Source organism: Felis catus, chromosome B2 (genome assembly GCF_018350175.1).
Source record: "Felis catus isolate Fca126 chromosome B2, F.catus_Fca126_mat1.0, whole genome shotgun sequence".
Taxonomy (NCBI): Eukaryota; Metazoa; Chordata; class Mammalia; order Carnivora; family Felidae; genus Felis; species Felis catus.
In genome coordinates this window covers 85,691,081-85,713,201 of record NC_058372.1, presented here as the reverse complement: position 1 = coordinate 85,713,201, position 22,121 = coordinate 85,691,081, and the positions used below count along the sequence as shown (strand labels likewise).

The 22,121-nt window shown below is 37.0% G+C and overlaps 1 long non-coding RNA gene across 2 annotated transcripts; it reads right to left on the bottom strand.

The window, feature by feature from the left end:
• Window positions 1-4,026: 4,026 nt before the first annotated feature.
• Window positions 4,027-20,734, bottom strand: LOC109499782. Of its 2 annotated transcripts, none has more exons than XR_006598058.1 (7): window positions 20,386-20,734; window positions 14,872-14,986; window positions 13,332-13,506; window positions 11,977-12,094; window positions 9,368-9,569; window positions 7,304-7,459; window positions 4,027-4,868 (listed from the first exon to the last, which is right to left on the bottom strand). It is a non-coding gene; the product is annotated as an uncharacterized LOC109499782 (long non-coding RNA). The 2 variants fall into 2 exon arrangements; XR_006598057.1 differs by having other exon boundaries at window positions 13,332-13,458; window positions 20,386-20,729.
• Window positions 20,735-22,121: the final 1,387 nt, after the last annotated feature.

Genomic DNA, 22,121 nt, shown 5'->3' with positions numbered 1-22,121 from the left:
AAGAGGAAAGATTGGTGATATTTATAGGGCAAGAAGATCAGCATTTCTTCTCAGAGTAGTTTCTTATGAGTGGGAGGAAGCCCCAGAACCTCCACACACGATTGTGCCCTGCATAAGGATGGCCAGTGATGAACATTGGCACGAGCTGAAATTCATCCCTCTCCATCAACCAAGCCATATGCTCTTCATCAGCCTGAAGAAAGGGTGCCTTTTGGCTGCTTGCACAACAATGTTACATGTGCTAACAGCAGCCCAGTTTTTTTTTTTTCTGTTTATGCACTTAATACAAATAGGGTCCTAAATATATAGTCTTTTGTGTCTGGCTTCTTTCAATATTATTTTTTTAATCTTCATTCATATTGTATGTAGTTTTGGTTTATTCTTTCTCAGTGCCAAGTGGTATTTATGCAATTTATTCTATTATTATTGTTCATTTGAATAGTTTTCAGTTTGGAACATATAAATATTTTTGCTATGACAATTAGAGTAGATGTTTCAAGGGAATATATTTGCTTATTGTTAAATATATTCTTAGGGGTACAATTGCTATATTATTATGTATGTGTTATATTGTTATATAGTCTTATGTATATATAGTTTTAGTAGTATGAGCATCTAATTTTCTAAATTGTTGGGGCACCTGGATAACTCAGTTGGTTGAATGTCAAGCTCTTGATTTTAGCTCAGGTCGTGATCTGAGGGTTCTGTTGGTGAGATCTAGCCTCGGGTCCAGCACTGCATTGACAGTGCTTGAGATTCTCCCTTTCTGTTTTCCTCTGCCCCTCCCCACCTCCAGCTCACTTGTGCGCATGTGCTTCTCGCTTTCTCAAAAATGAATAAATAAACCTAAAAAATAAGTGTTTTATTAGCTGCTACTCCCACCATCTGTGCATTGGGGTTCTGGTTATTTCATATTTTTGTCATTGCCTAATACTTCTATGTTCTTCTTTTTTCCTTCTGATGGGTATGCAGTGGGTTTTTATTAGGATTTAATTATCAAATCCCTAATACTTATCATATGTATTAACATGTTGAGCACCTTTTAACATATATATTAAACTTTTGGATATGCTCTTTTATTAAGTGTTAATGTCTGCCCATTTTTCTATTGAATTATCTTGTTTTCTTATTGGTAGGGGTTCTTAATACAGGCTTTTGTTGAATATTTGTTTTATGAAAATGTTTCATGATTTGCAGATTTTTTATCACTCTCTGAAAGGTGGTTTTTGATAACAGAAATTCTTAATTTTATTCTAATACAGCTGATTAAGTTTTTCTCTTGTGATTACTACCTTGGAGTCCTATTTAAAAAATCTTTGCATTACCAAGTTCACAAAGATTCCTTTTTAATAAAAACTTTATTATTTTACCTTTCACTTTTAGATATGCATTTTGAACTGGTTATTTTTATATGGTAAGTGGCCAGACACATTTTTCTTACAGATGCCCAATTTGATCCTAGGTCCTCTATTGAAAAGTTCATATTTTGCCCACTGTAATATAGTATCACCTTTCTCATAAGTTCTAGGCAAATTTTAAAGTTGAAAAGCATTTTTTAAGATGACATAATGTGTAATAAGTGCTCAGTATGAACCACATTTTAAATGGCTTTTCTTTTTCTGGAGTTAAAGTATTTTACAAACTTCTTACTTATTCTTATTCAACTTAGTAAGAGGCAGTCCTGATACTTCCTTGGGTGATCTGCTGATTTTTATTAAGCTTTCTTGCCATGTGCAAATGACAAACATTAAAAAAAATGAAGTAAAAGATATTCTGCTCATCACGACCTCTACTCACTACAGTGGTAATGCACTCATTAATAGACCTTTTATACAGTCAGAGAAATTTCTATCTCCAAGTAACCTTAGAAATGTACTGATTTTAATATAAGAAAATTTTAGTTCCAGAAAAATGAAGTGGCTTGTCACAGTACTGGTTAGAGAAGGAGACTGGAGTTTAAACCCAAAAAATTCTGGGGCACCTGGGTAGCTCAGGTGGTTAAGCATCCAACTCTTGATTTCTGCTCAGGTCATGATCTCAGGCTTCTGAATTCAAGCCCTGCCTCATGCTCTGTGCTGGCAGCATTGTTCTTGCTTGGTTCTCTCTCCCCCTCTCACTGCCTCTCCCCTGCTCCTGTTCTCTCTCTCTCCCTCTCTAAAAAAATAAACATACTCTAAAAACCCAGAAATCTTGGGTCTTTTCTAGAGACTCATATTTTTTTAAAAAACAAATAAAAGAAAAACCTGACTTACCTAATAATTTTTGAAAACCTCACAACTCAACAAAAACATAATTTCACTAGCTTCTTTGCTCTCCATATGATTGGAGATCACTGCGTCTCTGAATTTTGAGCTTAAGACAATGGAAGCCCTATTGCCAGGTTCCTGAGGATACTTGTTATGGGCTGAGTGTTTGTGTCCCCCCCCCCAAATTCACATGTTAAAATCCTAATCCCCAAAGATGATGGTATTAAGAGGTGTGGGACCTTTGGGAAGTTCTTAAGTCATGGGAGCAGAGCCCTCTTGAGTGCTATTAGAGAGGGGCAGTAGGGGGATGGATTGAACGGGTGATGGGGATTAAGGAGTTCACTTGCTGTGATGAACACCAGGTGTTGTTTGGAACTGTTGAATCACTATTGTGAACACCTGAAACTAATATTACACTATATGTTAGGTAACTGGAATTTACATGAAGGAAGGAAGGAGGGAAGGAGGGAGGGAAGGAGGGAAGGAAGGAAGGAAGGAAGGAAGGAAGGAAGGAAGGAAGGAGGGAAGGAGGGAAGGAAGGGAAGGAAGGAAGGAAAGGAAGGGAAGGAAGGAGGGAAGGAAGGAGGGAAGGAAGGAGAGAAGGAAGGAGAGGAAGAAAGGAGGGAAGGAAAGGAAGGAAAGGAAGGGAAGGAAAGGAAGGGAAGGAAGGAAGGAAGGGAAGGGAAGGAAGGAGGGAAGGAAGGAGGGAAGGAAGGAGGGAAGGAAGGAGAGGAAGAAAGGAGGGAAGGAAAGGAAGGAAAGGAAGGAAAGGAAGGAAGGAAGGAAGGAAGGAAGGAAGGAAGGAAGGAAGGAAGGAAGGAAGGAAGGAAGGAAGGAAGGAAGGAAGGTGCTGAAAGACCTTTGGCTGTGTGAGAACTGAGAGAAGGCACTGGCTGTGAACCAGAAAGAGAGCCTTTACCGAAACGTGACTATGCCAATGCATTGATCTCAGACTTCCAGCCTCCAGAACTGTGAGAAATAAGGTTTCGTTGTTTGTAAGTTATTCAGTCTGTGGAATCTTGTTATAGCAGCCTGAACAGAATAAGACAACACTTAACCTCTTGGTGACAAATCAAGGAAGCAACAGAGAGTGGAAACGAGAGGCCCTGCCTGTGTGAATTCTTGCTGATATTTAGACTAATGACTCTAAGCTATCATTCACTGTGTAGACTTTGGAAAATTATAAAACAATTTGTGAAGAAAACCAAATTTCGTTCTTAATGTATCTGTATCTGTATATGTGTGATAGGGTATTTCTAGTTTCTGTACGTTGTATAATCTTTCATGTATTTTTCTTGATCTTTTTAGTTGGACTTTATATAAATTTTAAAAAAATGCAAATTAAGTCTAATTGAGAGCCATTCCATATTTTTTTATCCAGAGGTCAATATATAATGTAGCCACACATTTCCTCTTTTTTAAAATTGAGTCATTTGCTTCTTTCTGGTTGTCCTGCATTTTTCTCTTCCTGCATAATTAAAATATTTATGAGAGTGACTCTGAGATCATACTTGTACATTTCTACGGCTCCCTAGTGTATCAATCTTCTGTTTCGAGACTTGGGTTAAAGTAACTAGGGATTGTCTCAGACCATTTACATATTACCTCAAGCAGTAATATCTTTTTTATATTGTTCTAGATTTTTAGCTTGAAAGTCATTTTCTTTGCTACAAAAGATGGAATTCAAGGAATGTTTGAATATTCTTCCTTCTTTTATTTGTTATAATTTTCACTAAGCAGTATGTCCAGTTTTTCTTCTTATCTCTACAAGTAACTTTAGAAGAGTATAGATTTTTTTTTTTATTTTAAAATTGGTGTCATAATGGACTCAAGAACACATGGATGTGAATCTTAATTCTGTTTTGTTTATTGGTTTGAGTGACTTTCTTAGCTTTTAGAAGTTTTCTTCATCTGTAATTCTGAAAAAAAATACATATACCATTTAAGGTTTGTTAAGCACTTAAGGAACATACAATGTAAATAGAAAACATTTAGCATAGTGTTTGGCATATAGTATATAAAACACATTGTTAATTTCATTAAGTCACAAATTCATTTTTTCTGTGTTTTCTTGGAGTCATCATCACAGAGTAATTGAGAATGACTGTGTCTGAGTTGTGTCTCTGGGAAACAGACCATGAACTGGATTTAGGAATGCAGAAGTTTAATTAGGGAGGGAGGGGGTGTGCAGGAAGAGGCTTCAGAATGCAATCCAGATCTGTCTTCTGTGAAAAGAGAAGAAAGTCTTAAACTGATATAGAATTCTGTCACATTCTCATCCGGCCAAAGGAGCTTTGGAGCAAAATTACCCATAGAGCAGACTCACAATAGGTAGAAATGCCAGACTCCAGCATCTCTGTCATGCTCCTCATTGGCTGGGGAAAGCCTGGGAAGAGTGTAACATTGGTTCAAAAATTTAGATATTGTAATGAGGCACTGTCAGCCAACTGTGTTTCTTGCGGCCAAACAGCCAACTTTCTTGGAGGGAAATCGAAGTGATGCCTCTCAAGCTGCCCCATAGGTTTCTGGAACATGCTACCTGTGTTCATTCAAATATGTCCCCTTCACTTACTAAATGGGGGGTTGTAAGGTACTTAACCATTCTGCTCTTGGTTTCTTCATCTGTAAAAAGAAGAAAGTAATGGTAGCTATCATAACATTATTGTGAAGGTTAAATTAAATAACATATAGGGTATTTTAAATAGCATCTGAAGAGCTCAATAAATACTTGCCATTATTACTGTCATATTCTTACATATTTTGCTACTTTGATTTACTCTTGCCTACATACTCCCTTCTTGCATTTTATGTACATATTGTTTTTGTTTTTTTTTTTTAATTTTTTTTTTCAACGTTTATTTATTTTTGGGACAGAGAGAGACAGAGCATGAACGGGGGAGGGGCAGAGAGAGAGGGAGACACAGAATCGGAAACAGGCTCCAGGCTCTGAGCCATCAGCCCAGAGCCTGACGCGGGGCTCGAACTCACGGACCGCGAGATCGTGACCTGGCTGAAGTCGGACGCTTAACCGACTCCGCCACCCAGGCGCCCCGATATTGTTTTTAAAAAACAGGTTTTGGGCACCTGGGGGGCTCAGCCCATTAAGCATCCGACTTCAGCTCAGGTCATGATCTCATGGTTCTGGGGTTCAAGCCCCTCATCAGGCTCTGTGCTGACAGTTCAGAGCCTGGAACCTGCTTCAGAGACCGTGTCCCCCTCTCTCTGCCCCACCCCTGCTTGTGCTCTGTCTCTCTCTGTCTTTCGAAAATGAATAAATATTTAAAAATAACATTTAAAAAAACCAGGTTTTGCTGTGAACTTAAAATTGCTCTTAAAATCATCTTAAAATAACTTTTCAGAGAGTCCCCTGAGTGAATATTCATTGTTTATATGCTTTTCCTTCTCTGATTTCTTCTTGTTCATTGTTATCAGTCCAGGTAATTGCACATATTAATATTTCATTTAATAATCCCATTTGGTATAGGTAAGAAGAGAGTCTACATGAGATTTTCATGTCAAAAGCTTGCAGAGTCGATGTACTAGTTCCACAGTATGAACAAAATAAGTTTCTTTGAGAGAAAATCATAAGCACTATGTGCTATATCCTTCCCAGATAAAAAGGAGCTATTTTATATCCATCAAAGTTGAAATAAGGTTTAGTTTAGTGGACCAGAAAAATATTACCTGTTTTGACACAAATACAATAGAACAATTCCAAAGAAATCCAATTTTGAACAGCATTGCACGCAAGGATTAGAAAGTTTCAGAAGATTTGGATTTTCTGAATGCTTTTTGTTGTTTGAGGTGCTCTCCTAAGATTAACTGAGCATATTATGTAAGGATGAACCAGCTTTATCGTTGTGCTTTTTCAATCTCTTCGAAAATGAAAATTTAATCACAAGCCATCATATTCACAGATTCTCATCCATTCCAAGGATCTAAGGTTTTTTTTTTTAAGTTGTAGTATATTTTATTTCTTAAATCATTATAAAAAATGTCTAAGTTGTGAGATTTAAAACTATTCTGAAGTTTTTTATTTTTATTTTTATTTTTTTATGTAGTAGATACTAGTAAAGTGATATGCCAGTGTGAGCCCTGGATTGACAAGGGAGCCCCATAAAAAGCTTTGGTTCCCGATTAAATTGTCTTTTAAATAATAACACATAAAATCTCAACAAAGGTCTAAGGTTTTAGATGTATCATCCTCTTAAGAAGATATTCCTTGACAGCTGTCCCAAGGCCACTACTAGTATTCTTACATAATGATATAAACTAAAAACTATAAACCATGGGTGCAGAAAAGAAATTGGATTATTTCGGCTGGCTTAAATGATCATGTCTTTTTTAATGATGTTTTTAAAAATCATGTAATAGTGATAGCATGACATGTAGAGAAAATAAGTAATGGATCTGAGTTCTCTTTTCATATTTTAATCACCACTTTTCAAACATTGCCTTAGCAATCATGTATTCACTGTAAATACTTATTGAGTAACTACTTTGTGGCCGGCCTACTTCTAGGTACAGTGATATAGAAGTGAACAATTGACCTAGGATTTATTCCCCAGCTTAAGATTCTCCATTATATTTAAGAATTCTTACACTACCTGCAAGGCTAAATCAATACACAAGTCTCTACATCATGAGCTTAAGTCATACAAGATCCCCTGAGCTTATTCCCCTGTAAACCCACACTGTTCTACTGCCCTTCTCTTTGTCTTTGAACATGTCAAACTTTTTCCTGCCTCAGGCCATTTGCACTAGTAGTTATTGTTATCTGGTATGCCCTTCCTTAAGATCCTATGGTTTCTTCTCATTATTCAGATCTCTGTCAAAAGTGCAACTTCATAGGCCTAAATAAAATGGCTCTCAACCCCACTCTCCAATCACTATCCTTTAATACTGTTTTTTTTTTATCTAAAATAAGAATTATTGGAAGTTATCTTACTTATTTTTAAATATATGCTGATTTTTACAAATCGTTTATGCCCTTTCTGATATTGTGACTCCATTTGACAGCCATTTCCCAATTTTTTGCCCTTTCTCCAAGAACCTACCATGTGTTGTTCCTGGATGACTTTGCTCTTTGTTCTATTATAGCACTGAGTACTCTCTGTGTTATAGTGCTCTTTGTACTTGACTGCCCCTGGCACTAATATGTGCTTCACGTCCATATATACAGCTCCTGCAGCAATGCAGTACACCTGTGATTTCTGGGGAAAAGAAAAAACTTATTGAGCAAATTAATGAATTAATTTTTACATTTGTACAATATTTACCACTTAATTACTACATGCTGTTTCAACCGTTTCACATAAATAAGGGGAAAAGGGCGTAAGCTTAATATCTCTTCTTTATTAAATGTTGCAGTGTTACATTCTTTTATTTTTTTAAGTATTTACTTTTGAAAGGAGAAAATGTGAGTGGGGGAGGGGGATAGAGAGAGAGGAAGAGAAAGAGAGAGAGGGAGAGAGAGGTGGGAGGTTAGAGACAGAATCCCAGGCAGGCTCCACACTCAGCACAGAGCCTGAGGCAGGGCTTGAACCCATGAACCATGAAGTTGGATGCTTAACCGACTGAGCCACCCAGGTGCCCCAAAACAGTGTTATATTCTCACCCTAAAATTCTCAGAGTCATGTATTCTTACAAGCCACTTGTGAGTTCTAAAGTATTGAATCTTTTTCTCATTAGAGGTCTATAATAGAAAGCAAGTACCAAGAACTATGAATGTTTGGGGTACTACCATTTGAAATTTCTGTTCTAGGTCACATAATTCCCTTAAGCTAATTATGGAGAAAATCTCTGACATTTCATAGGAAGGAACTCATTTGCATATATGCATGAGAGGATAGGAGAAGCTTTATGTACTAATATTTTAATTATTCTTTGGATGTTTTTTATTTCTATAACCATTTTAATATATATCCCTTCTGTAGCAAAGAGCATATTGAATTTCTTCCAACAGTGACAATATCATTGGAATTTCTTCCACCAATGATTATAGTTCTTCAGTATCCTGAAACTCAATTATTTATTAATTTATCAAGAAGTATGCTTGTTACTTATTAACATCATAATAGGTAATTCCTCCTATTCAGATAGATTTATGGAGTAAATCTTAGATAAGAAAAAACAGAATACTTAATGGCCTGATTATATGCAGAGAACAAAATATATATCTATTTGATTATGCTTATTTTCATAAGAATTCTGTTTCAGGGCACCTGGGTGGCTCAGTCACTTAAACGTCTGACTCCTGATTTCAGCTTGGGTCATGATCTCACAGTTTGTGAGACTGAGCCCTGCATCAGCCTCTGCGCTGACAGCCTGGATCCTGCTTGGGATTCTTTCCCCCCCACCTCTCTCCCTCAAAATAAATAAACATAAAAAAAAATAATTCTGTTTCAAAATGGAATTTAAGTCCCCAAATACTCATAAGAAAACAAAATAAAATAGATCACCAATTAATGTAGCTATAATGTGTGCCACTGAGGTAACTTCCTCATATATCACTAGAAGCAACCAGAATAAAGACACTCTTGCTAGACTCATACAAAGAGAAATAATTCAGCTTTTATATTCAAATATTATTCTTCCATATGTGGTTAATATACATATCAATGACAGGAACATCAGAAACTTTATTAGATAACTAAACTGGGTCAAGTATTAATTTAAAGGCATTACTTAATTCTCCAATAACCTTAGATCTAGAATCAAGTTTTTAAAAAATATTAAGCTAATTCCTCATAAAAGGATACCTTTCATTACTTTATTTCAGAATGTTGTTTTATATAACATATAACATATTTCTCTAGAGTTATGTTCTCAAGAGTATAGTAATTTTTATGATCTGGAAAAAGGTATGGGTTGGCATTGCTTTTGCTTTCTATTTTATTGAAGCAGTCAACTTGAACTGAAATTAATGCAAGAGAGAAATAAGCATAGTTCAATGGAAATTTCCATGCCCCACGGTCTGTGGTGTTCTTTGTAGAAATCTAGGGTGAAATGGCAGTGATTTCCATTCTAAAATTTTTTTCCAACATTCTTTTCAATGCCTTTGATAGTGCGTGCAAAGAGGTATTGCAGTCACTGGCAGCCACACTTGCCCAAATACTCACGATGATTGCACTTTACGTAGGTTTATATGTTGAGGATTTTACACACTGAGATAGTCAGGAATTCATGTCCACATTCTTCCAGTGCAAAAAAAAAATGTGCAAACCACATGCCAATTGATTATGTGTAATACCTCAACTTGGTCAGCACTGCTTTAAAAGAAAGATGAACTCAGGAGCATACTGGAAAAAGAGAAAGTGTGGCCTAGAAGAAAGGAATAAAAGAGAAAAATAGTAGATGGGCTAGATTTTTATCTTGGAGTCCTACAACAAATTTAGGTTGATTTTCTCATTACCTTCTCCATTTCCCCACACATGTGTCATACTCAGTCCATATTGTTTTCCAAATCATTTTATTTTTATTAATCTTTACAACCAGTACAGTAATTAATTCCAGAAACAGGCTTTTTGGCTTCCTGACTTCACATTAGCAAAGATAGTCCTTTAGGACTGAAAGTAATGATCTCTGGCATGCCATGTGTACAGTTTTAATTTTAAATTAGTAAAATGTTTGGCAGAAATATTAGGGACAAGTGAGGGTGTACAATGAATGAGATAACAGTTCCATTTTTCCCACACACAAGTGAAACTACTTGCCATGAGGGCAGGTAGGATGTGGCCATGCTTCCCTACGATGGTGAGGGAATTTCTCTCCCACAGTGCATCCTGGGAAGTGATCTTGTTTTATAAACCCTCCAAAGGCTTATGATTATGACAAGAGCCATGTTGGAAAAAAAGAAGCAACTGACCATGCTGTAACCATAATGCTTTTCCTATTCCATGTCTATATACTGAAGATGATCCCTCTGTAACACGTGCATTTTCCCCATAGTGAGCTCCACTCAGCTGATGTGTCAACTTATGGTCTAAAATGCAAGTATATCTGTTGGGTAAACTATGGCCCTGATTACAGAAGCATGAGGGATGAAACTGATTTGTGTTAACAGTTATTATGTTCACCCTTCTACAACCCTATGCCCTAGATTTTAATGTAATTTTTAATAAATAAGGACTCCCAAACTTGGAGCTTTCCTGTTACTCCCATTAGAACTTTTAACCCATTAACCTTTAACCTTTCCCATTAACCTGTTTTTTTTAGAACATGGACCTTTAAAGTGAGCAATAAAATGGCTTTTTCTAGAATAATTCATGTGCTTTTTACTCATGAGAATATGCCATACAAATGTAGGGGATTGAAAGTTCCCCACATTTTTGGGGATGAATACTTGATTCAAAATGAGACTTTCTCATGAGGAATCAAAATGGAGGCTTTATTTCTCTTCCTTTCTGGAGGCCAAGAAGTAATAATTGTATTATATATTTTTCAAGTTTTTATTTAAATTCTAGTTAGTTAACATATAGTGTGATATTGGTTTCAGGAGTAGATTCAGTGATTCATCATTTACATACAACATCCAGTGCTTAACACAAGTGCTCTCCTTAGAACTAACTCATCACTCATTTAACCCATGCCCTGCTTACCTCCCCTCTATCAACCCTCAGTTTGTTCTCTATAGTTGGGAGGTTTGCTCTCTTATGGTTTGCTTCCCTCTCTCTTTTTCTTTTTCCCTTCCCCTATGTTCATTCATCTGTTTTGTTTCTTAAATTCCACATATAAGTGAAATGATATGGTATTTGTCTTTCTCTGACTGACTTATGGAAATAATAATTTTAAAACATTGTGTTGTATTCAAAACAGAAGAGGATGATAGGTTGATTTAAGTGACTAAACAAACTCAAGGACAGCAACAACAGAACAAGAGCAATCATTGTGCTCTTTTGTGATTAGAACAGAGATTATTTAGTATACCTCCTCCCTTCAAAGATCTGCATTTGAAAGTAATCATCAGTTTAGCCAGAATGATATTTTGCTTTTCTACTTGTATTACTGACATTTTAATAGTCTCCCCCCATTTCTCCTTTAGAAACTGTAATCTCAAAAGAATGATTTAAACACTGATGCATTTAGATAATACAATGTACATGATTGAGAAAATTTTAAATACTATAATTTAAGACACTTAATGCCACAGTTATTTTCATATTAGTTACACCCTCATGCTAGTATAATTCTAATCTAAATTTCTGGCTCGACATGTTTGATTCTGTGGGCATAATCTCAGGTGTCCAAAGCCTTAGGTACTTTTCCATTTCATTCTATTTTTAGCCTTTGTTTGATTTCAATAATGTAATTATTGAAACAATTAGGAAAAAAGCACAGTGAGCAAACTTTCAAAACCTAAAATTCTATGAATCTGTAAAAATCACCATGCCACTGACCAAATTTAGAAGCTATCAAATAAGCTTAAATCAGGTCATTTTGATCTAGACTATTTTTATCCTCAGAGAAATAAAGAGGCAACTTTTCTGCCAATGAGCAGTTTTTAAAATATTTTTAAAGAGATTTTATTTTTAAGTAATCTGTGCATCCAACGTAGAGCTCAAATCACAACCCCAAGATCAAGAGTTGCATACTCTACTGACTGAACCAGCCAGGTGCCTCTTTAAAAAAATGAATAAATAAGATTTTATTTTTAATTCATGCCATTAAGTAGTTTAAAAAAATGTAAAAACTCCTTTTTCACAGATTGATTATCCCCTTCCCATCTCACCTGTTGGTCACCTGTCACATTAGTGAGAGCATGCATACCTCCTCTTAGGAACATAGCAAAAGTTACAGCTTTTCTTCCCAGCACAGGTGAAGCAATGAACGTGAGAAAATTTGGAAGCCTTGTAAAGATCAATGAGAAATAAACGCGAAGTTACTTTGCCAAGTATAAATTACTATTTACATATAAATACAGCCATTCTTTGCCCCATTACTATTATTATTGGTGCCTTTACTGCTGCTACTACTACAACTATAGTTAATAATTGGATTTTACAAAGCCTGAAAGAATCTCAAAGATCCTATTCGTCCATGAGAGGAGGTGAACTGCCATCAGTTGATAATAGGCCTTGTCACAGAGATCCATATCTGAATTGTGGCTCAATATTCAACATCTATGTTATCTGAGCCAAAGTACCTTAATTATCTGTGCCTCAGTTTCCTTCTCTGTAAAGTGGGAATACAAATTGTATCTGACCTTCAATTAAAAAAAAAATGTATCTGAGTAATTCCACTTCGGGTCATGATGGAGTAAATGGTACTAGACTTTTCTTCTGTGTAAATAACCAGATAAATATGTACAAATAACCTGTGTGTCTCTTTCCAGACATTAGGCTATACCCAGAGCCGACTGCCCTTAAAGAGAGGAAAAAACATGCTAAGACCTACAATTGTTTCAGCTTTCTGCCTGGATGTGTATTCCAGACTGTGGAGCAGGGAGAGAGAATTTATACAAGGGTGGCATTTTTGCTCAGTTGAGGAGTTAGCAAGCAGAAATCAGTGAAGCCTAAGCATCTGGAATTTTTAGGGTGGAACTGTAAGGGGAGGAAGCAACACAAGAAAAGGCACTAAAATTTGCAGAGGGGTTCCATTGGTCTTTAACTATGGAACTGTCACATGTGATCAGACTCCATGAGGCCATCACAGAATAATTACTGGAACAGGATAACTTCTGGGAGCTATTTGCTGAAAGATCACCAAATGAAATTTTTAAAGGAGCTGAATATATTCGAGGTCTGACCAGCCAGAGCAGAGTATCTTACAGAACATTCAGTAGAGAATCTACTATACAGTTAAAAAAAAAAAAAACCCTTTAAGCAATTTAGTCTGTATTGGTTATCTTCATTGAGTCCTTCTTGTTCCTGTTTCATTTTCTAAACTTTGAGGTGAGGATGAGGGTAAATTTTACTAAAAGAGAGGTGGAGATGTGACCCTCTTCTTACAAAAGGAAAAAGGAATAAGAGAGAGATAAAAAAAAGTAAACATGAGACACATACACATGAATCCAAAGGAAAAGGGACAAATGTCATAAAAATAAGAGTTCTGAATCACTTTAATACTCATGACAAAAACTCTTACCTCTCAGCGCCATGACCTAATAATATTCTTCACCATGACCTCCATCAGCGCTGCTTTTTCTTGGGGGTAGAATACAGAGGGCTTCAATTCAGCTAGAGAGGCTGAAGTTTTCCATTAGTATCATGACCTGAACTCCAGTGATAGCAACATGGAAAAGGAAATAAATTGAGAGATGCTGCAAAGGGATAAATACAGGAGTTTCAGTGATTAAAATGAGAGAAAACGGTGGCACCATAAATAGGATATGGGCCATGTATATAATAGACAAGGATACAAAAAGTACACAATGCCTTGAACATACGGAGACAAGTCTAATTTTGTGTATACAGAATTGGGCTGGTGTATCACTGAGGTGAAGCTGTGCAGCTGATAACAGAACAAGGAGACATATTTTATATGAGCTGTTGGAAATAAATATATAGATTTCAAAGTGATCTGTTTGGAGGTGAATATAGACTTTTAGAAATTAATTAAGGAAGAAGTTGACATTAAGGGAAATAAAATAAGTTTAGATAAAATGTGAAGTAAATGGAAGATGAGCCAGCCAACATAGATGAAGGGTGAGAACACAGATGAAGTGAGAAGTGAGATTACCAGTGTTCAATGGGTAAATTAACTTGCTAGGGCTGTGTGATATTGCGATTATAGGAAGAAATATATGTTTACTTTTTGACATCCTTCCAGCACAGAGCTCCTAAAACCATTAGGATTTCCTAAGGAATGGAAACAATAAACATGTTTCTGTTGCCAATGAAGTGACTTTTGCAACAAACCTAAGGATGAGGGCTGGTTTCCAGGAGAGCCAACCTGTGATTATAGACTGTTGAAACTTTCAGTTCCACTCCACCCTTAAACAAACATACTGGGAAGAGAGGGGCTGGAGATTGAGTCCAGTCACTAATAGCTGATGATTTAATCAAGCATGCCTATATAATAAAACCTCCATAAGAACCTAAAAGGGTGGGATTTGGAGAGCTTTCAGGTGGGTGAACATGAGGAGATCAGAGGAGAGTGGCAAAGCATGGTAGCTCCACATCCTTTTCCCAAGCCTTGCTCTATGGATCTCTTCCATCTGTCTGTTCCTGAGATCTATTGCTTTATAATAATCTGGTGATCTAGTAATTAAAGTCTTTCTCTAAGTTCTGTGAGCTTCCCTAGCAAATTAACCTGAGGAGAGGGTCTTGGAAATCTCTAATCTGTAGTCAGAAACCCAGATGACAACATGGGCTTACAATTGGCATCTGAGAGGAGCATGGGGGAGGAGGGCAGTCTTGCAGAACTGAGCCCTTACCCTGTGGAATATGATGCTAGCTTTAGGTAGATAGTTGTCAGAATTGAGTTGAATAGGGCACCCAGCTGTTGTCAGAAAATTATTGGTGGTGTGGGGAATCAACACACACACACACACACACACACACACACACACACACACACATACACACACGTGCACACACACAATAACTGAGTGTAGAACCCTTTTGCTGCCATAACAAAATACCATAGACTGTGCAGCTTAAACAAAAGGAATATATTTTCTTACCATTCCGGAGGCTAATTGTCCAGGATCAGGATGTCAACAAGTTTGAATTCTTCTGAGACTGCTCTCCTTGGTTTGCAGGTAGCTGCCATTAACCGTGCCATGCAGGTTTTTTTCTCTGTAAAGAAAGATCCCCAGTGTGTCTCTGTAGGTCATAAGAGCCCTCTATTATAAGATCACGAGTCAGATTGGATTAGGGTCAACCCTAACAACCTCATTTTTACTTAATTACCTCTTTAAAGGACCTATGTTCAAAGATAGCTACATTCTGAGGTGCTGGGGGCTAGGACTCAACATATAAACTTTGAGGGAATACAATTAGCCCATACCAATGAGAGAGAAAGAAAAGGATTTCAAGATATCTACAATAAACTAGAAACTGTCTAAAACTAAAACTAAACTATCTACTGAAAGATATCTACAATAAACTATAGAGTGAGGATAGAGAGATTACAAAACATAAGCTGTGGAATTCATAAACAAAATAGTATGAAAGGGATAGAAGACAGAATGTAAAGGATTAGGATTGAGTGTTTGAATGGGCATTGAAGACAGATATTGCAATTTGAGGGTATAACAAGAATGGAAGGACCATTTTTTCAAGTGCAAAGTTCTGTGCACTTTCAGTTGAATGGAAAAAGTTGATGATACATGATGTAATAGATATGGTTGATGGAAAAAAAATTGTGAAGGACGTTGGAAGGAAATAGATTAGAAGGAAAAGGTGTTAGGGGGATTTAATTTGCAAGATTTTTTTTAAGTCATGGAGAGAGAAGTTGAATATGCCCATTGGTTTCAACCTTCATTAAAGTAGGTAGCTAGGCCATCTTGAAAAAAAGGAAAGTGTTTGTCCTTCTCTGACTGATTTTACTTAGCAACTTGCGTGATGTATCTAAAATGGTCAAACACAAGGAAGCAGAGAGTAGAATACTGGTCATGAGGGGTTAAGGGAGTAGGAAATGGGAAGTTTCTATTCAAATGGTATAGAGTTGCCATTATATGAGATGATTATATTCTAGAGATCTGCTATCCAATATTGTTCCTATAGTTACAATACTGTATTGTACATTTAAAAATTTAAGAGGGGGGATTTCATGTTAAGTGCTCTCACCACAATAGAAAAAATAAAAGTGGTGCAGCTCCAGCTTACTAGTAATGCAAACACATAGGAAATGATGGAGAAAAAAGAAGTTAATGTAATAGTGGCATTGAGTAGGTTTAAGAGAAAGCAACAAATGAGAGGTTGAAGATAGGTAATTGTATTTAAAGATGTGTTTGGTGGAATGCTGGAGAGATAATAGGAATGGAACGTTCTTGTGCTTCAAGAAGAAACAATGCTAACACTAGGTTTCAAGGATTTGTCAAATAAAGAAAAGTAGTTTAATTTCACTGAAGAATGGGTGGGAGATGAGCTAATATCAGGCAGCTGACATTAACAAAAGTAATCTTTTTTTTTCCCTGTCACTCTTAGTGGCCCTGCTCACATAATAAACCACATTAAGAGCTAAGGGGTTATTTTAATTCTGTAACAATGCCTCATCTTTGAATTATCTGAGTGGTTTTCATTATAAACTTTTGTTGCAAATTTTAATAGGCTGAATATACACAGCCTTAGGAAAGCTAATTTGTTTCGAAGGAATTCTTTAATAGCTATTACAAAAACTAAGAAAAAAATAGACCTTAAAAAAAGGATTAAAGTTGATTTATCTATGTCTCAGAAAATGCAAGCTAACTGAAAATACAACATGCCTCAATGCATGGAAATTGTTGTCATAAAAATAAATTATCTCAGTGGATATGCATTCAGAAAGTGGTAAATAATGCTGTTCACTCATAAGAACACATTTTAAACTGGAAAAAATTACAGACATCTCCCATTAAGAAAGATAGCCTCTTATGTTCTTGTAATATAGACACACTAAATGGTATAAAATCACAGCACAGTCAGCAAGTCTGAAAACTCATGAGGTCATGTCTACATAATGATAGTAGTAGGATCCAGGTTCAAAAATTATATTGTGCCCATGTTGCCTGTTCTCATTCCATCCACTACAAGATAATGTAACTAAAATAGATAAGTGGATTTTTTATCTATGGTTTCATAGGATTCAGAAAAATTTGGTACATAATCACACTCACAAGGAGATAAATTTGGCAGGGTAACATATTCACTTCCATTGCAGTTCAAAGGAATAAAAGAGTGCATTGACCTCTTATTCTTTCTATCTGATCTGCTCTTCCTGAAAAGCCTCCAACCCCAGTGGACTACTGAAGGAAGGAAAACTAAATTTACCTAATCCAATAATCTTAGTTTGAGTCGATAATGTCAAACGATCCTTTTTTGGGGGGGGGGGATGGGGGGAGAGTAAAAGCTGGGGAGGGGCAGAGAGAGGGGAACATAGGATATGAGGCAGGATCTACATTGACAGGTTGACAGCAGCAAGCCCAATGTGGGGCTCAAACTCCAGAATTGCGAGATCATGACCTGAGCCGAAGTTAGATGCTCAGTTGACTGAACCACTCAGGTGGCCCACAAATGACTCTTTAATTCCATTTCTTTGGAATAAAAGGTTTTCTTTCAGATGTCTATCTCTTACCTTTTGAGAGAAGGTGACCATTTATGAATTCTCATGTCAGCAGAAGAGACTCAGGTTGTAAACCCACATGTTGTATGTAGGAGTGCTGACAATACTGACTCCATCTTGTTCATATCCCAGCAATGACTTCCTTTTGGGCTAAGTGTTCCAGACCCCTTGGAGGTTAATGTATGCCTGACTAGAATGTAGGTAGGCTTGTTCTGATTTTCCCTAAAGTTTAGATAACTAGTAGAGATAACAGATTCTTTCTCTTTGGCACACAGATGATACCACGTTAGATAACTACCCTTTGACCTTATCATAATGCCCCTTGCTCTATAAAATCTGGGCATTTTTTTCTTCTTCCAGATTTTTATTTAAAGTTAGTTAATATATATTGTAATATCAGTTTCAGGAGTAGAATTTAATGATTCATCACTTGTATATAATACCCAGTGCTCATCGTAACAAGTGCCCTCCTTAATACCCATCACCAATTTAGCCCACCCCCTCCTCCATCAACCCTCAGTTTGTTCTCTATCAATAAGAGCCTCTTATGGCTTGCTTCTTTCTTTTTTTCCCTTCCCATAAATTCCTAAATTCCACATTTGGGTATTAAGGTACAAGCGCTGTGTTGCATAGTTGTGTTTTGCCTGAATTATTGTCCATTCAACTCCCCCATTAGTAAGTTACTCTGAACAAAACTCTGTAAATGGCATGGTGTGGCTTGATTCATTTTTTGGTCCCAAAGTGACTTTGCAGTCTGGAGGATACTTTACTGTCCCTCCTCCACCTTCTAAGAATGCTCCATGCATCTTCTATGATCTTGGCTGTGGGGAGTCTTGAACTGGTCAGCTCTCTGTTCTGGTTAAGTACGACTAATCATATGTTACTCTACTTGTGTTGTTCTGGCAGCTAATTCTGGACTATGGCTACAGATACTTGTCCTATGTCTCAAATTTCCAATCTGTAATAGCTCTGTCATGAAACTGCAAGTTTGACAGGATGCCTACTGTCCCACTTTGCACATCTACTTTTCCTCTCAGGGTGTATCTGTAGGCCCAGAGCCATAGCACAACAAATAAAGGCTTAGAGGAACATATGCATGCACATCTTCAAGCCTCTCCACATGCCTCTGGACATCACCATTGGCACATTGGATCCAGAGCATTTTACTAGGGATTTGCAAGTGCCATCACAATTTCCACAGAATTATGCCACTTGCCACTACGTTTCCAAATTCTAACCTACAAATATGGATGTTTCTCAGAACCCTCACCTTAAAAGTTTTGGTACTCAGTGATAAAGAAGAAAGGAGTTTTGACATTGAAACTACCTTATTTACCTTAGGAGAACAAGACTTATGACCTAATCATCATAAACAGATGGGAGTGTCTTCTCTGCAATATGAAAGAAAATATATGACTAGAGTCTGTTAGGCTTATCTCTTCATATACTAAAAAGATTTAGAAAATCCTATCTCTGGAAAAGCTTAGATATCTAGGTAATTGTATTTCATGAAAATACTATTTCTAGCATTATAAACCGAGTACAGCATTAACTCTTAAGCTCCCTTTTCATTCCTGCTCCATCAACTATCACTCTCCACATACACACTGAAAAGGATGCCTTAATTCTGACGAACTAGTGAGACCATCACAAACCCATTAAATAAAAAAAAAGGTGCCTTAATATATTTCAAAATATCATATTCCTTATATTTAAAAAGGAAACTGTATGGGGCGCCTGGGTGGCGCAGTCGGTTAAGCGTCTGACTTCAGCCAGGTCACGATCTCGCGGTCCGTGAGTTCGAGCCCCGCGTCAGGCTCTGGCTGATGGCTCAGAGCCTGGAGCCTGTTTCCGATTCTGTGTCTCCCTCTCTCTCTGCCCCCCCCCACCCCGTTCATGCTCTGTCTGTCTCTGTTCCAAAAATAAATAAACGTTGAAAAAAAATTTAAAAAGGAAACTGTAGAATTGTGCTAGAATTTATTTGAATTTGGAATCTATTATCTACCAGTTTTCTCCAGGCTTTCCACTAACTTCCTTTGAAATGAGAGAACCAAGAGAGCAGGGCTTATATTTTATTATTTCCCTATTATCCACACATTCCTCAGGCCAAATCGGAAATGGATTCCCTATGTAAACCTGAGTTATCCTTGAGAACCCATAACTCTGAGATGATCCAGTATCTGATGAAAAAACAAAATTATAATACTCCATTTTTCGATGTGTGGTAGGATTCTATTAATGTCTGCTTATTGATTGTCTACCTGGTTACTGTAAGAAGCATTAGTTTCTTGCTGGCTGTTAGAGGCCTCCATTCCTCACCATATGGACCATAGGAAAGCTTTAGTGTTCTCCTGACATGGAGATAGCTGCATACCTTTTATGATCTGGTCTTGGAACTGTGAGACTGGCTGTGATTTTCACTTTCACCATATTCTATTTGTCAGAAGCAAGTTATTAAATCCAGCCCACTTTTAATATGGGGGGAATTAAGCTTTACCTCTTGAAAGGACTGTAAGATAATTCGTGGATGTATTTTAACATCACAACATCCTCCTACAGAGAACTTCTTTTCTACCATAATAATACATCTGACTTTCCTGGACCCAGAGGTCTGTAACCAGATCAGGCCAATAACTTCCATCCACTGGACAATTATGGTACAGAGTCTATTATCTTTTACTCTCCAACCCAAAAGCTATAGATACACTTACCTATCATAATCCCCTTACCAACATACTCTCTACTCTCCAGATCTGTATATTTGTCCACCAGATTTCTGAAATACATTTCTACATAATTTCCTCATCTTACTATATGTTCCTAGTCTTTGCATATAAAAATCATAATATATCTCTGAATTCTAGCTCAAATGCTACCTCATGTTAAAGTTTTCTTTATTAAGAATATCTTGCTCCCCTTCCCATCCTCTTACATTCTTTCAGTTCATCTTTTGATTTAATCATTGCTGAGGCAAGCAGCTTTGTACAGATGTGACCAGACAGCACCTCCCATTAGCTGTACCAGTGATCTTTTTGCTTTCTGTCCCGAGCTTCTCTGACACAGGACACTTGTGGGAACCAATATGGCCACATATATGCAACCTGGGAGTGTGGGAGAGTTAATGTCCCAGTGGGCAACTATTTATAGAGTAGAAAGAGAATTGCTGTTATTAAGTTCTGACCTCTTTTGTCCTTAGGCAGTTCTGGAACACACTTCCATGGTTCCATAGAAGGTCCAGGGAGAATCAAGCCAAGATGCTGTTAGTAGTGACCTATTCAAGAATATACCCTGGAGTTGTTTTTTTTTCTCCTCCCCTATATCCCTCAGCCTCATCTGCCACTCCTTTTCCCTGCAACTATTTCCAAAAATAAACTACCTGCCTACTAGCAATATTCTCTGTCTCTGATTCCAGGTCAATAGCTTGAGGAAGACATTCTCCCTGATCATGATTAAAAGCAATCACTTCTTTCTTTTTTATCACAGTAGGTCTTCTATGTTGTCTTTATTATGCCTCCTTGTACTTGGCTGTGCAATTTTTTAAAGTGAAAACAGTGTGCTATTTATCTTCTTGGCCATGATGCCTACCCCAGAGTTTTTCACATCATGGGTTTTCAATCATCTCTTTTTTTTTTAATGTTTATTTTTGAAGGAGAGAGAGACAGAGTAAGTGGGGGAGGGGCAGAGAGAGAGAGAGAGAGACAGAGTAAGTGGGGGAGGGGCAGAGAGAGAGAGAGAGAGAGAGAGAGAGAGAAACATAGAATCTGAAGCAGGCTCCAGGCTGTGTCAGCAGAGAGCCTGACGCAGGGCTCGAGCTCACGAACCTCAGTATCATGACCTGAGTTGAGGTCGGATGATTAACCTATTGAGCCACCCAGATGCCCCTTTCAATCATTTCTTGAATGAAAACATAACTTTTAAGCTCCTAAAAAGTAGATGACATAGTGATTACATATGCATGTTGTCCACAAAACCAGATAAGTAACATCTCTGTGAAATGCGCACTATAACATTTGGTCAATGAGACAAATCAATTTCAACTTGTTTAAATTTTCAAAACAGATGCAAACTCTGCCAATTTGGATTTTGTAAGGCATCTCTTTTAGTGAATTATAGCTATAGATTTATGGGGAACTTTCATCAATTTTAAGGACTGAATAAAGCCCAAGCATCTTGGGAGGATCATCTGAGGCTATGTTGTATGATATCAGGAAAAAGAAAATAACTTACAGAATAGTCAGATTAATATAAGATGAAAAGCATTACATTAACATAAAAAACAGCCCTAACATTTCCCTTTGCCTTTATTTCATAATGGTCTGCAGCATTGAGGGAGACTAGCAAAAAATCCTTCTTATCTATTTGGTTGGTAAGTTTCCCAAATCTTCACAAAGTCAACATATTTCATTTTAAAGAGTTATAAAGTATAACTGTTGTCCCCATTCCTATTTGACTTTCTTAAAATTAATTTCCCACACACAACAGCCAAAATATTTTTGAAAATCCCTATCAGATCATGTCATCACCCTGCTTAAAATATGAGATGTTAGGATTAATCTGCCTTCTTACCCTGAATTACATAGCCCTGTATATTATGACTCTTACCTGCTTCTCCAACTTTTCTTACCACTTTCACTCTTGATTACAGTGCTCAGTACACAGTCCAACACT